At 39.9% G+C, this 17,082-nt stretch overlaps 1 pseudogene; it reads right to left on the bottom strand.

The window, feature by feature from the left end:
• The window catches only part of LOC147005711 (zinc finger protein 711-like), a 164,645-nt pseudogene extending 151,134 nt beyond the window's left edge, over positions 1-13,511 (bottom strand).
• Positions 13,512-17,082: the final 3,571 nt, after the last annotated feature.

The raw sequence follows: 17,082 nt of genomic DNA, 5'->3' as shown, positions 1-17,082 counted from the left end.
GTCCAGTCTATTTGGAGTTCTGTAGGCTTCTTGTATGTTCATGGGCATCTCTTTCTTTAGATTTGGGAAGTTTTCTTCTATAATTTTGTTGAAGATATTTGCTGGTCCTTTGAGTTGAAAATCTTCATTCTCATCCACTCCTATTATCCGTAGGTTTGGTCTTCTCATTGTGTCCTGTATTTCTTGGATGTTTTGAGTTAGGATCTTTTTGCATTTTACATTTTCCTTGATTGTTGTGCCGATGTTCTCTATGGAATCTTCTGCACCTGAGATTCTCTCTTCCATCTCTTGTATTCTGTTGCTGATGCTCGTATCTATGGTTCCAGATTTCTTTCCTAGGGTTTCTATCTCCAGTGTTGCCTCATTTTGGGTTTTCTTTATTGTGTCTACTTCCCTTTTTAGGTCTAGTATGGTTTTGTTCAATTCCATCATCTGTTTGGATGTGTTTTCCTGTTTTTCTGTAAGGACTTCTACCCGTTTGATTATGTTATCCTGTTTTTCTTTAAGGATTTGTAACTCTTTAGCAGTGTTCTCCTGCAATTCTTTAAGGGATTTTTGTGCTTCCTCTTTACTGTCTTCTACCTGTTTACCAGTGTTCCTTTGTATTTCTTTAAGTGTGTTATTAAAGTCCTTCTTGAAGTCCTCTACCATCATCATGAGATATGCTTTTAGATCCGTGTCTAGCTTTTCCGGTGTGTTGGGGTGCCCTGGACTGGGCGAAGTGGGAGTGCTGGGTTCTGATGATGGTGAGTGGTCTTGGTTTCTGTTAGTAAGATTATTACGTTTACCTTTCGCCATCTGGTAATCTCTGGGGTTACTTGTTGTCGTTGTCACTGTTTAAAGATTGGTGCAGAAGCTGTGTTCCACTCACCAACAGTCTCAAAATCCTGTGGCGGGGGTCGTGGGTAGCTGGGGGGTGTCAGCCGACCCTGCGCTCTAGCTACTCCAGTGCTGGTCCGGCCGGAAGAGGCCTGTGGTCCTACTCAGGCCGGTTTTCTGCTTCCCTAACTAATGCAGTCTCAGGTCCCGCGCGCAATTGGATTGGAGCAGAAGCTGTGTTCCACTCACCAGAAGTCTTAAGATCCTGTGGCGGGTGTTGTGGGTAGCTGGCGAGTGTCAGCCGACCCTGTGCCCTAGCTACCCGGGTGCTTTTCTGACCAGAGAGGCTTGTGGCCCTACTGAGGCCGGATTTCTGCCTCCCCAACCAAAGCAGTCTCAGGTCCCGCGTGATTGGACTGGAGCAGAAGCTGTGTTCCACTCACCAGCAGTCTCAAAATCCTGTGGCAGGGGTCGTGGGTAGCTGGCGGGTGTCAGCCAACCCTGTGCTCTATCTACCCCGGTGCTGGTCCGGCCGGAAGAGCTGTTTGTTTGTTTTTAATAGAGTTATTTGAATTTCTGGAGTCCAACTTCTTGAGCTCTTTATATATATTGGATATTAGTCCTCTATCTGATTTAGGATAGGTAAAGATACTTTCCAAATGTGTTGGTGGCATTTTTGTCTTATTGACAGTATCTTTTGCCTTACAGAAACTTTGCAATTGTATGAGATCCCATTTATCAATTTTTGATCTTACAGCACAAGCCATTGCTGTTCTGTCCAGGAAATTTTCCCCTGTTCCAATATCTTTGAGACTTTTCCCCACATCCTCCTCTATAAGTTCCAGTGTCTCTAGTTTTACGTGGAGTTCCTTGATCCACGTCGACTTGACCTTAGTACAAAGAGATAGAAATGGATTAATTCGCACTCTTCTACATAATAACCACCAGTAATTACCAACACCATTTGTTGAGGATGCTGTCTTTTTTCCACTGGGTGATTTTTAGCTCCCTTGTCAAAGATCAAGTGACCATAGGTGTGTGTTCATTACTAGGTCTTCAATTTTATTCCATTCATCTACCTGTCTGTTGCTGTACCAGTACCATGCAGTTTTTCTCAAAATTCCCTGGTAGTACAGCTTTAGGTCAGGCATAGTCATTCCACAAGAGGTTCTTTTATCATTGAGAAGAGTTTTTGCTATCCTAGGTTTTTTGTTATTCTGGATGAATTTGCAAATTGTCCTGTGGGGAATTGCAGGCGGATCTCCAGTCTCGCTGAAGTCTGAACCCCGATGGTCATAATTCACCTACATGTCATGGTAGTTGGTAGTCTTTCCCTCATGCTACTGGTACTCTGGCCCCTGCCTAAGGTACCACATCCCACAGCCCCCACAACAGAAGCATGGTCAGTAGTCACGTAAGCAATGGCCCAAGCTTCTGACCTTCAGGCTAGACTCCTCCCCAGTTACTGAGCAACAGTGTAGACCATAAAAAGGGGTGCTCAGCCCCCACCTCGCTCTTTCAACCTCTTATTCCTTTGCCTCTTCCCTTTGTCTTCTTTCCTTTTCTCTCTCTCTCTCTCTCTCTCTCTCTCTCTCTCTCTCTCTCTCTCTCTCTCTCTCTCTCTCTCTCTCTCCCCCTCTCCCCCTCCCTCCCTCCTTTGTACCTTCTCTCTTTCCCCTGCATTTCTATAATAAAGCTCTTAAAACATAGAGTCTCTGCTCTGCTCTTTCAAGTTCCTCTGTGCACTCTGGTCAGTGTTGGGAACTTCTTCCCCCTTCCCTCTATCCTACAACCCTGGTGGCTTTAACAAAGTAGCTCCAGGGGGGTACCCAGGCAGGGCCGTCCCTTGATCACCCCCTGAAGAGTGGGATAGAGGAATGCCCACACAGGGATGAGTGGATAGGGTAGATAGCAGCCCTCCCATGCCTGACTGACTAGAGAATAGGGAAACTTTGGCGGGACAGTGGGCATATTTTTCCTATCCCACTCTCTCCCTAGGGCCCTGGAGGGCCCTCCATCCCCTTCTTATTTTGCTCCCAACATTGCCCTTTCTAATTCGCTGAAGAATTAATTTGGAATTTTGATGGGGATTTCACTGAATCTGTAGATTGCTTTCGGCAAGCCATTTTTACTATAATGATCATGCCAATCCATGAGCATGGGAGATCTTTCCATCTTCTGAGATCTTCTTTCATTTCTTCAGAGCCTTGAAGTTGTTATCATACAGATCTTTCACTTCCTTAGTTAGAGTCACACCAAGGTATTTTATATTATTTGTGACTATTGTGAAGGGTGTTGTTTCCCTAATTTCTTTCTCAGCCTGTTTATCCTTTGTGTAGAGAAAGGCCATTGATTTGTTTGAGTAAATTTTATAACCAGATACTGCACTGAAGCTGTTTATCAGGTTTAGGAGTTCCCTGGTGGAATTTTTAGGATCACTTACATATACTATCATACCATCTGCAAATAGTGATATTTTGACTTCTTCCTTTCCAATTTGTATCCCATTGACCTCCTTTTGTTGTCTAATTGTTCTGGGTAGGACTTTGAGTACTATATTGAATAGGTAGGGAGAAAGTGGACAGCCTTGTCTAGTCCCTGATTTTAGCAGGATTGTTTCCAGCTTCTCTCCATTTACTTTGATGTTGGCTACCTAGTTTGATGTAGATTGATTTTATTATGTTTAGGTATGGACCTTGAATTCCTGCTCTTTCCAAGACTTTTATCATGCATGAGTGTTAGATTTTGTCAACTGCTTTCTGAGCATCTAACAAGACGATAATGTGGTTTTTGTCTATGAGTTTGTTTATATAGTGGATTATGTTGATGGATTTCTGTATATTAAACCATCCCTGCATCCCTGGAATGAAGCCTATTTGATCATGATGGATGATTGTTTTGATGAGGTCTTGGATTCAGTTAGTGAGAATTTTATTGAGTATTTTTGCATGAATATTCATAAGGGAAATTGGTCTGAAGCTCTCTATGTTTGGTCTTTATGTGGTTTAGGTATCAGAGTAACCTTGGCTTCACAGAATGAACTGGGTAGAGTACCTTCTGTTTCTATTTTGTGGAATAGTGTGAGGAGAATTGGAATTAGGTCTTCTTTGAAAGGCTGAAAGAACTCTGCACTAATCCTATCTGGTCCTGGTCTTTGTTGTTGTTGTTGTTGTTGGGAGACTATTAATGACGGCTTCTATTGCTTTAGGGGATATGGGACTGTTTAGGTCATTAATCTGATCCTGACTTAACTTTGTTATCTGGTATCTGTCTAGAAATTTGTCCATTTCATCCAGGTTTTCCAGTTTTGTTGAGTTTAGTCTTTTGTGGTAGTAGTTTATGCTGTTTTTTATTTCCTCAGGTTCTGTTGTTATGTCTCCCTTTTCATTTTTGATTTTGTTAAGTAGGACACTGTCCCTGTGTCCTCTAGTGAGTTTGGCTAAGGGTTCATCTATCTTGTTGATTTTCTCAAAGAACCAGCTCCTAGATTGGATGATTCTTTGTATAGTTCTCTTTGTTTCCACTTGGTTGATTTCAGCCCTGAGTTTCATTATTTCCTACCATCTACTCCTCTTGGGTAAATTTGTTTCCTTCTGTTCTAGATCTTTTAGGTGTGCTGTCAAACTGCTAGTGTGTGCCCTCTCTAGTTTCTTTTTGGAGGCAATAAGAGCTATGATTTTTCCTCTTAGGACTGCTTTCATTGTGTCCCATCAATTTGGGTATGTTGTGGCTTCATTTTCATTAAACTCCAAAAAGTCTTTAATTTCTTAATTTATTTTTTCCTTGAGTAGTGTGTTCTTCAGCTTCCATGTGAACATTGGCTTTCTATTATATATGTTGTTATTAACGATCAGCCTTAGTCCGTGGTGATCTGATAGTATGTGTTGGATAATTTCAGAATTTTGTATCAGCTGAGGTCTGTTTTGTGACCATTTATATGGTTGATTTGGGAAAACGTGCCATGAGGTGCTGAGAAGAAATTATATCCTTTTGTTTTAGGATAAAATATTCTGTAAACATCTGTTAAATCCATTCTTTTCATAAGTTCTGTTAGTTTCAATGTATCTCTGTTTAGTTTCTGTTTCCAGGATCTATTCCTTGATGAGAGTTGTGTGTTGAAGTCTCCCACTATTATGGTGTGAGGTGCAATATTTGCTTTGACCGTTACTGTAGTTAATTTAATAGATGTGGATGCTCTTGCATTTGGAGCATGGATATTTAGAATTAAGAGTTCATCTTGAAAGATTTTACATTTGATGTGTATGAAGTGCCACTCCTTGTCTTTTTTGATAACTTTGAGTTGTAAGTCGATTTTCTTCAATATTACAATGGCTACTCCAGCTTGTTTCTTTGGACCATTTGCTTGGAAAATCATTTTCCAGCCTTTTACCCTGAGGTAGTGTCTGTCTTTTCCCCTGAGATGGGTTTCCTGTTAGCAGCAAAAAGTTGGGTCCTGTTTCTGTAGCTAGTCTGTTAGTCTATGTCCTTTTATTGGGGAGTTGAGACTACTGATATTAAGAGATATTAAGGAAAAGTACTTGTTGCTTCCTGTTATATTTGTTGTTAGAGTTGGGATTCTGTTCTTGTGGCTGTCTTCTTTTAGGTTTGTTGAAGGCTTTCTTTCTTTTTCTACGGTGTAGTTTCTGTCCTTCTGTTGGTGTTTTCCCATTATTATTTTGTCATGGAATACTTAGGGTTCTCCGTCTATGGTAATTGAGTGTTTTGGTGTATATAGTAGCCTGGGCTGACATTTGTGTTCTCTTAGGGTCTGTATAACATCTGTCCAGGATCTTCTGACTTTCATAGTCTCTGGTGAGAAGTATGGTGTAATTCTAGTAGGCCTGCCTCTATATGTTACTTGACCTTTTTACCTTACTGCTTTAAATATTCTATCTTTATTTAGTGCATTTTGGTTCTGCTTATTAAGTGATGGGGGAATTTATTTTCTGGTCCAGTCTACTTGAAGTTCTGTAGGTCCCTTGTATGTTCATGGGCATCTCTTTCTTTAGGTTAGGAAAATTTTCTTCTATAATTTTGTTAAAGATATTTACTGGTCCTTTGATTTGAAATACTCCATTCTCATCTACCTATTATTAGTAGGTTTGATCTTCTCATTGCGTCCTGGATTTCCTGCATGTTTTGAGTTAGGATCTGTTTGCATTTTGCATTTCCTTTGATTGTTGTGTCCATGTTCTCTATGGAATCTTCTGCACCTAAGATTCTCCCTTCCATCTCTTGTATTCTGTTGCTGATGCTTGCATCTAAGGTTCCTGATCTATTTCCTATGGTTTCTATCTACAGAGTTGTCTCCCTTTGAGTTTTCTTTATTGTTTCTACTTCCATTTTTAGATCTTGGACGGTTTTGTTCAATCCCATCACCTCTTTGGTTGTGTTTTCCTGTAATTCTTTAAGGGATTTTTGTGTTTCCTCTTTAATGTCTTCTACCTGTTTAGCAGTGTTCTCCTGAATGTCTTTAAGTGAGTTATTAATGTGCTTCTCCAAATCCTATATGAGCATCATGAGATATGGTTTTAGATCCGAATCTTGCTTTTTGGGTGTCTTGGCATATTCAGAACTCGCTGTGGTGGGCTGAGATCCTCTTTGTTCCTCTTGTCATGAACCCAAAAGTCCTACATTTGTCTCCTGATTAGCCATCAGCTGCTGGCACTTTTGTTTCCCATTTACAATCAGCTTGGGGCAGGAAATCTCAGTGTCCCAATACAGGATTATCATGCAATTTGGGAACAATTTAACAGAAGTAGCATGAGAACCAATACACAATTGGGAATAAGCAGAAAAACCAAACCAAACCAAACCAAACACCAGGCTCTAAGTATTGCTTTTTTGTTATTACCCTGCATTTACTCATATGGTGAAAATAAGTTCAAGTATCCAGGCATGGGGTATTGTGGCTGTCTCTAACAGTCTCTAACAGTCATAATGACTATCTCTGACAATGCTTTTTGCTTTTCATCTTGTTTGTGCTACTCAAAACATAACACCTGTTCTTTACCACCAAAGAACAAATCCATATGATTGGTTATACTATAACACCCTTATTCTATAACAGTTGACACTGTAAACTACATAATCCTCTATCCCTAAATCCTGATTGGTGTGAAAATGAAGCTATAATTTGGATGGAATGTTTCTGTCTGTTCCTCCTTTTTTTTTAATACTATTTTCTTTATTTCTTTATTATCTAATCTATTTTTACAAACCAGACCTTATACCCGTTGTCTTATTCAGGGTTTCTATTCCTGCACAAACATCATGACAAAGAAGCAAGTTTTAGAGGAAAGGGTTTATCGGGCTTATGATTGCATACTGCTGTTCATCACCAAGGAAGTCAGGACTGGAGCTCAAGCAGGTCAAGAAGCAGGAGCTGATGCAGAGGCCATGGAGGAATGTGTCTTAACTGGCTTGCTTCTCCTGGCTTGCTCAGCCTGCTCTCTTATAGAATCCAAGTCTACCAGCCCAGAGATGGTCCCATGCACATGGGACATTCCCCCCTTGATCACTAATTGAGAAAATGCCTTATAGCTGGATCTTGTGGAGGCATTTCCCCAACTGAACTTCCTTTCTCTGTGATAATTCCAGCTTGTGTCAAGTTGACACAAAACTAGCCAGTACAATTGACACCTTGTCATCTTGACACACAAACACATCACAACTAAGCCTCAATCCTTAGTTTCTTCTTCATCCCCAAGATATACACAACTTTGAAAGTCCCACAATCTTTATGTATTAAAAGTACAATCCTTTAAAAATATCCAATATCCTTTAAAATCCAAAGCCTTTTACAATTAAAAGTCCCTTAACTGTGGAATCCACTAAAACATTTTCTCCCTTCAAGAGGGAAAACTATCAGGGCACAGTCACAATCAAAAGCAAAAATTAAACTCCAACTGTCTAATGTCTGGGATGCAACTCATGATCTCTTGGACAACTCCAAGGGCTTGGTTCTCTTCTCCAGCCCAGTCCTTTGTAGCACACAGCTTGTCCTCTAGGCTCCAGATGCCTGTACTTTACTGCTGCTGCTGTTCTTGGTGGTCATTCATGGTCCTGGCATCTTCAAAACACTGCATGACCCCTCAATTTCTGGGCCATCAATTGCACCTGAGGCTGCACCTTCACCAATGGCCTTCTATGGTCTCTCACAGTGCTGGGCCTCAGATGCTCTGCATGATCCCTTTATGCTTAAAAACCAGTACCACCTGGGTAACTCTTACATATTACCAAGTCCAGCCACAGCACAAGGTACAACCTTGGCTATCTCTAGAACACTGCCTCTGTGCTCTCAGAAAACACTTCTCAGAAGATGCCACCTCAATGATGCTGGTCTCTTCTTAATCACTGCTAATTTTTTAGCTCCAGCTAACCAGCATCAATAGCCCCAGCAATGCAAAGTTTTCACTCTAGTAGTTCTGGTATCTTGTTAATCACAGCTGATTCTTCAGCCCTAGCTTACCAGAACCTTCACAATCCAAAACTTTAACGGCCCTGAAAAGAGTCTTTAATTTTCCCTCTGAAATTTCATAAGCCAGGCCTCCATCTTCTGCACTGTTCTCAACATTATCTTCCAAGCTCCTACACAACATCCCATAGAGTTCTTAACACAGAATGGATCTTCTAGTCCAAAGTTCCAAAGTCCTTTCACAGTCCTCCCAAAACATGGTCAGGTTGTCACAGGAATACCCCACTCCTGATACCAATTTGTCTTAGTCACGGTTTCTAGTCCTGCACAAACATCATGACCAAGAAACAGTTGGGGAGGAAAGGGTTTAATCCAGCTTACACTGTCCACATTGCTGTTGATCTGCAAAGGATGTCATGACTGTAACTCAACTAAGACAGTAAGAAACATTTCTTGTATCCCCTTGATCTCCTTTGTATGATTATTTTCACAATGGTGATTTAGAAATGATTAAAGGCTTACCCATATTGAATGCATTCATAGGGTTTCTCTTCATAATGATGAAGCTTTGGGAAATCTGAAAAGGTTTCACCATATTATATTCCTAAATTTCTTTGCAGTATAGATTGTTTCATTGTGATGACTCTAGATATATTCAAAAAGCTTCACCATATTAAATACTCTTACAGGATTTTGTCTCTATTATGATTTTTTTGTGTGTCTTTGAATATGACTGACAAGTATAGGCAATACCACATGCATTACAGACATAGGGTTTCTCACCTCTATGTCTACTTTCATGTATTTGAAGATCTTATGTACAAGGCTTTGTCCCTTTGATAAATTTCATAGCGTTTCTCTCAAGTGTGTCTTCTTTTATTTACTTAGAGACTAATGTGGCTTATAAAACATTTACCACATTGCTTATATTCTTAGGGTTTCTGTCCAGTGTGTATACTTTTGTGTTGGGAGATAATTCTTTTGTACAACTGCTTTAGCTAATTAGTGATAATCAGAGGATTTTGCTCCACCTCATGTTCTTTATGGATTTGAAGATGATTGTTATGTAGAAGGGCTTTAGAACATTGACGATATTCATAGGGTTTCTCTCCTGTATGTGTTCCTTTGTATATTTGGAGGCCACTGCTTTGTGAATTAGGTGTAAAAGCACCATTGCTAACATTCAAATATCTCTCTCCTATACATGTTCTTTTATGATTTTGTTGATGACTGGGTTTTGAAAAAGTTTAACGACATTGGTTGAAATCAAAGCATTTGTCTCAACTATATGTTCTTTTTTGTGTGTAAAGATGATTGGTTTTTGAAAAAGCTTTACTATGCTGGTTACATTTAAAAGGTTCTACTAGTATGTGATCATTTACATACTTCGAGATCAATACTTGTTGCAAAGGCTCTATAACATTAGATGCCTTCATAGAGCTTCTCTTCTGTATGTGTTCTTTTATGTCTTTTGAGGTTACCACTATGTATAAAAGCTTTACCACATTGGTCACATTCATAGGGTTTCTCTCCTGTATGTGTTCACTTATGTATTTGGAAGTGATCACTTCTTATAAAAGTTTTACCACATTGGTTACATTCAAAGTGCTTCTCTCCTGTATGTGTTCTCTTATGTATTTGGAGGTCTGTACTTCTTATAAAAGCTTTACCACACTGGTTATATTCATAGGGCTTCTCTCCTGTATGTATTCGCTCATGTATTTGGAGTTTATCCCTTTTTGCAAAGGCTTTACCACATTGGTTACATTCAAAGGGCTTCTCTCCTGTATGTGTTCTCTTATGTATTTGGAGGTCCAACTTCTTATAAAAGCTTTACCACACTGGTTACATTCATAGGGTTTCTCTCCTGTATGTGTTCACTTATGTATTTGGAGGTGACCACTTCTTATATAAGTTTTACCACATTGGTTACATTCATAGGGTTTCTCTCCTGTATGTGTTCGCTTATGTATTTGGAGGTCACTACTTCATATAAAAGTTTTACCACATTGATTACATTCATAGGGCTTCTCTCCTGTATGTGTTTGCTTATGTATTTGGAGGTCACTCCTTCCAGTAACGGTTTTACAACACTGGTTATATTCATAGGGTTTCTCCCCTGTATTTCTTCGTTTATGTATTCGGAGATGACTGCTTATTACAAAGGCTTTACCACATTGGTTACAGTAATAGTCTTTCTCTCCATTATGTGTTCTTTAATGCCTTTGTCTAAGACTCTGATATGCAAAGGCTTTACCACATTGAATAAACTGAGAGGGTTGCACTGCAATACAACTTCTTTCATGCCTGCAAATACAATTGGCACATGTGAAATCTTTCTCACATTGAGTGTACTGATGAGTCTTTTTATCTGTATGAATTCTTTTATTATTTGTTTTCATTGAAAAGAGCAATCTAATGTTAACATAATATGACTTTTACATTCAAAGGTGTTCTGCTTCATTATGGATTGTTTTACATCTTTAAGGATACATGAAATGGGAACAGTACTGATTATTTGGCTCACATTTATAGCATACTTTTTCCATATAAGGTTATTCACAAATTTGAAAAAAAAAAAACCAGAAGAACTCAGAATGTTAGCACACTGCATTCACATTTTTTTATAATGAGAGTATTACTACATTTGGAACATGAACAAATGCAAACAGAAGAAAATTTCTACTACCCTAATTCTTATTGTGATTTTCAGCAGTATGAGTTGGTATTTGTCCCCAGTAATGTGGGGAAACTAATTATTTATAAACTTATAGCACATTTAGAATGTCTACTCAAAGTGTGGTATACTACATATCCTCTAATTGTTCTGGAAATGTGAAAGGTGTGTGGCTTCTTTCAATACCCATATACTCACAAGGCTTATATCCATCCTAACCTATGACATCCATATCAAAAGAGAATAACAAGTGAATAAGTTCCATTTTATATTCACACAGCTGACTGTTTTTTGTCACAGAGATGTGGGACAGAGTTAAGGCTTTACCACAAAACCATTCTTGAATCTTATGAACTGTCCATCTCATTAAATTTAGCAATGTCCTTACAAGTATATCATTAAGCTCAGATACACTATGGATTATTTGCTTATTGCAAAAATGCTCTGAGCACTCTCTGCTCTTGACTATCAATAGGTGTGCACTCTTGTCGCTCTTGACACTGCAACATTATACCATCATGAACCATACTACGGAACTATGAGCTAAAATGACCCTTTCTTTCCCATTTGCTTTCCCTAGGGTATTTTATTGTAAGAATAGCATTGAGATGTACTAATAAATTTAAACATTTTGTTTCTCTTTTGAGGATTTTTAAAAATGAAGCATAAAGTATATATGGCATGAAAGGCATTGTCCAAAGAATGCCAAGTGCACACATCTCACTAGTCTATCTCTTGATGGACAGCCTCCCTCAGTCTCACTCTCTGTCAAGCATCATTCATTTCTCCAGCCAGGAAACAGCAGATTCCTACTATGCTAACCCAGGCTTGACTCACAGCTGTATATTACCTCCAATCTGAAACTAAGTCAGAAGGAGGTTATGGGACTCACAATGTTCCCAATGGGGTTGTATAAGCAAGAACCAGTTCCTAAGGGAGAGATGACTCCCTCTTAGCACTGCCTGCAAGCAGTATAGCAAACTCCAGGGATTCAGCTACTCCAAGGCATCACCCATGTTGGGTTGTTTTGTTAGTGACTCAGCTAGCTGACTATATCAACCATAATCTGAAAAGCTCAATAATAATTTCTCTCCCATTCACTGGGCTTGAAATCACTTCAGAGACAAAGTTTTGGTTGTTTTGGGGAGTTTGAGGGAAGCAAAAAAAAAAAAAAAAAGATCAAAGCACCCAGAATGAAATGGCTCCAAATGTTGGCCCAGCTAAGGTGGAAAATGAGAGGAACACTTTTTAATCTCCCTATGTCGGGACAAAAGATGAAATGTGACAGGCTGCTTTCAACACCAAACCCTGCATTCCTCTCCTACCTAGCTCCCTCTCCCCTCTTGCCTCCCTCTTCCCACTAGTTCCCTTCTTAATCACTTGCCTCTGCCTCCTCCTACCTATCTCGCTGTCCTCCCCATCCTGTCTCCCACTTTCAACACTGCCTTTCACACCATGATGGACTTCCAACAATCATGGGCCAAGATAAAACTTTCCTTCACATAATCCTAAAATATTTTTCTTGGGTATTTATTCGCAGCAACAAGAAAACCCACTGATGCTCCAAAGCAATACTTGGGTGGAGCCATCTCCTATCTCTCAACATGCTCTATCTGAAAGGAAAAGAAGTTCCTTCACATCTCCCCAGGATACATTTAACAACAAACACCCCCATTAAGAACTTGCTGTAATCATTGTCCAGGGTCAGTGCCTTGGGTAGTTGACACATGAGAAGCTCCTGTGACATCTTGTGAACTGTCACTGACATGGAGCCAGGATCCAACCTCAGTGTTGGGAAATCAGAGCTGGTGCTAATGTACAGACTTCAAGGATGTGCCTGTCTAAGATGAAAAGTGGATGCAGGAAGGACAAGGGCAAAAGTGACAGAGTTTGTCCAAAGAAAAACGAAGCAGGGGCTTCCCATAAAGCTAGCTTGCCATTCTGCCCTTACCCCCTCCCTCTCCCATTCCCTGAAAATCCCACAAATCAGGAAGGTTTTGGTTGCCCTCTTGTGGCGACCTCAAATATTGCTCAATGTTTTTTGGTTGAGTCATGCAGGTGGTACCAGCTAGAAACAAGGTGTGAAATAAAACTATTTTAAAGGTTTCTGTGTTTTCAAATAATTTATTTAACTTATTAATAAGAAAATCTACCAGTGATTTTATTTGTTTAAAATACCCCCGTGTTCGGATGTATTGCAGGTCATCACCATACTTGATTTCAAATTATGCTACAAAGCTGAAGTAATAAAAGTCAGAATGGTACTGACACATAACCAGACACAGATGGAACCACTGGAATAGAAGATCCAGATATAACTGCATAAGGTCACATTATCTCTGACAAAGACACACACACACACACACACACACACACACACACACACACATACACATACACACACAAACACACACATTCATACATGAACCCCACTCACATGCTCTCACACACATACATGCACATGTTTATGCACCTGTCACATGCAGAAACATACACACATGCATCTCCCATTCTCGGTCACAAGCTCACACCCACATATGCACACATACTTACACATAAACATGCTAACACACAAATGCACACCACATACCTGACCATCACTTACACACATGCTCCCTTCCACACACATACAAACACATACACACAAGAAACTCTTTCCCCCACATGCTCACACAAACACAAATGCACCCCCAAAACAACTTCACAGACAGACATTCAGACATGCACTGCCCCATATTCTCATACACAAATTCACACATGTAACCCAAGCACATTTGCTCACACTCACATGCACAAACACCCACAAACACCAGATGACACACATACATGCAGACATGCACAGACACACACACACACACGCATATGCATGTGCAAACCGCATGCTCACACATACACATGCACCCTACCTACATGCTCAATCACAAACAGGATCACATACATCTACACACACATGCAAAAACACATCCCCACAGTCATACACATTCCTACATGCACCCCTACATCTGACAATCAATATTCAGGAAAAAGAAACCAATCTTTTCATCCTGCACAGAACTTAATTCCAATTGGCTCAAGGACATCAACACAGGACTTTGTACTCCAAGGCTGCAGCAGAAACATCAACAAATCTGCATCAACATAGAAGTACAGGAGAGGAATTTGTAAACAGGACCCTGGTGCTGCAGAGGATGAGGGCAATTACTGACAAAGGGGACCCTATGCAGTCGAACTCTGAAGTGTCAGATGAGTGAAGAGGAGAGGCTCACAAGACAGGAGAGGCATCTCTGCCAGATGCTCATCTGAAAGAGGATCATAGAATATACAAAGAACTAAAAAGAAAGTCTAACCATTAAGAACCTTTAAAAATAAATGAAAAAAAAAAAAAAAAAAAACGGGCCCAGAGTGGTTAAAGAGATGACTCAAAGAGTACTTTGGGGACAAAATTTTGTTCACTATATATGCCTGGATTGATTTTTGGGCTCTCTTTTTACCAGGCTTCTCCTGGTTTGTAGAAATGCTATTGCTGATTTTCTATCCAGGGTGTCTTTGAGGCGGGTCCACACAGGAGAGCATGTGGGTTACAGAAGGAACAGAGGTTCTTGGACAGGATCCCTTCAGTCCTTCATTCTCAGCCAGGAGGTGGAGCTGATCCTCAGTCCTCAGTGCACCTTTCCTGACAGAGGAGAGTTGGCCTATAGGGAGTGCTCTGACCCATGAACTCAGGAGAGAGCTGGTCTCCCAGGAGTACTGACAGAGGCTAACAGACACACAGAAGGAACAAACTCCAGTCAGAGACAGCTAGAACATCTAACACCAGAGATTATCAGACGGCAAAAGGCAAACATAAGAATCTTACCAACAGGGAGGGACACTTCATACTCATCAAAGGTAAAATCCTCCAAGAGGAACTATCAATCCTGAATATCTATGCTCCAAATACAAAGGCAGCCACATTCATTAAAGAAACTTTAGTAAATCTCAAAGCACACATTGCACCTCATACAATAATAGTGGGAGACTTCAACACACCACTTTCACCAATGGACAGATCATGGAAACAGAAACTAAACAGGGACACATTGAAACTAACAGAAATTATGAATCAAATGGATCTGGCAGATACCTACAGAACATTCTATCCTAAAACAAAAGGATATACCTTCTTTTCAGCACCTCATGGTACCTTCTCCAAAATTGACCACATAATTGGTCACAAAACAGGCCTCAACAGATACAAAAATATTGAAATTGTCCCATGCATCCTATCAGATCACCATGGACTAAGGCTGATCTTCAATAACAAAATAAATAATAGAAAGCCAACCTTCACGTGGAAACTGAACAACACTCTTCTCAATGATACCTTGGTCAAGGAAGGAATAAAGAAAGAAATTAAGGACTTTTTAGAGTTCAATGAAAATGAAGCCACAACATACCCAAACTTATGGGACGCAATGAAAGCATTTCTAAGAGGAAAACTCATAGCTCTGAGTGCCTCCAAAAGGAAACTAGAGAGAGCACACATTAGCAGCTTGACAACATACCTAAAAGCACTAGAACAAAAGGAAGCAAATTCACCCAAGAGGAGTAGACGGCAGGAAATAATCAAACTCAGGGGCGAAATCAACCAAGTGGAAACAAGAAGAACTATTCAAAGAATCAACCAATCAAGGAGCTGGTTCTTTGAGAAAATCAACAAGATAGATAAACCCTTAGCCAGACTCACTAGAGGGCACAGGGAAAGCATCCTAATTAACAAAATCAGAAATGAAAAAGGAGACATAACAACAGATCCTGAAGACATCCAAAACACCATCAGATCCTTCTACCAAAGGCTATACTCAACAAAACTGGAGAACCTGGATGAAATGGAGAAGTTCCTAGACAGATACCAGGTACCAAAGTTGAACCAAGATCAGGTTAATGATCTAAACAACCCTATATCCCCCAAAGAAATAGAAGCAGTCATTAATAGTCTCCCAACCAAAAAAAGCCCAGGACCAGATGGGTTTAGTGCAGAGTTCTATCAGACCTTCAAAGAAGATCTAATCCCAGTTCTTCACAAACTATTCCACAAAATAGAAACAGAAGGTACGCTACCCAACTCATTCTATGAAGCCACAATTACTCTGATACCTAAACCACAAAAAGACCCAACAAAGATAGAAAACTTCAGACCAATATCCCTTATGAATATTGATGCAAAAATCCTCAATAAAGTTCTTGCTAACCGAATCCAAGAACACATCAAAACAATCATCCATCCTGACCAAGTAGGTTTCATCCCAGGGATGCAGGGATGGTTCAATATACGGAAATCCATCAACGTAATCCAGTATATAAACAAACTCAAAGACAAAAACCACATGGTCATCTCGTTAGATGCAGAAAAAGCATTTGACAAGATCCAACACCCATTCATGATAAAAGTCTTGGAAAGATCAGGAATTCAAGGCCCATACCTAAACATGATAAAAGCAATCTATAGCAAACCAGTAGCCAACATCAAAGTAAATGGTGAGAAGCTTGAAGCAATCCCTCTAAAATCAGGGACTAGACAAGGCTGTCCACTTTCTCCATACCTATTCAACATTGTACTTGAAGTCCTAGCCAGAGCAATTCGACAACAAAAGGAGATCAAAGGGATACAAATTGGAAAAGATGAAGTCAAAATATCACTCTTTGCAGATGATATGATAGTATATATAAGTGACCCTAAAAATTCCACCAGAGAACTCCTAAGCCTGATAAACAGCTTCGGTGAAGTAGCTGGATATAAAATTAACTCAAACAAATCAATGGCCTTTCTCTACACAAAGAATAAACAGGCTGAGAAAGAAATTAGGGAAACAACACCCTTCTCAATAGTCACAAATAATATAAAATATCTTGGCGTGACTCTAACTAAGGTCTTATGTTTTGAGGAGCACAATGAACAGCAGAAAGCATTGTTACAGACAGTAATTATGTTTTCAAGAAGAAAATATGAGTAAAGTGAGGTTGGATCTCTCAAAGACCCTATGCTTGGAAACTTAAACTTAGTTTCACCATATGAGTAACTGCAGGGTAATAACAAAAGGGCAATACTTGTTTTCTCTTCTGGTCTCAGGCACTGAGGGAGCCGCTGGTTACCCTCAGGGCGGCGTGCAGGTCTGGGGAAGCCCAGAAC

The sequence above is a fragment of the Mus caroli genome, unplaced genomic scaffold (genome assembly GCF_978045245.1).
Source record: "Mus caroli unplaced genomic scaffold, Mus_caroli_1 scaffold_2, whole genome shotgun sequence".
Taxonomy (NCBI): Eukaryota; Metazoa; Chordata; class Mammalia; order Rodentia; family Muridae; genus Mus; species Mus caroli.
The sequence above is the reverse complement of the archived record's forward strand: the minus strand, read 5'-3'. Positions and strand labels throughout refer to the sequence as shown.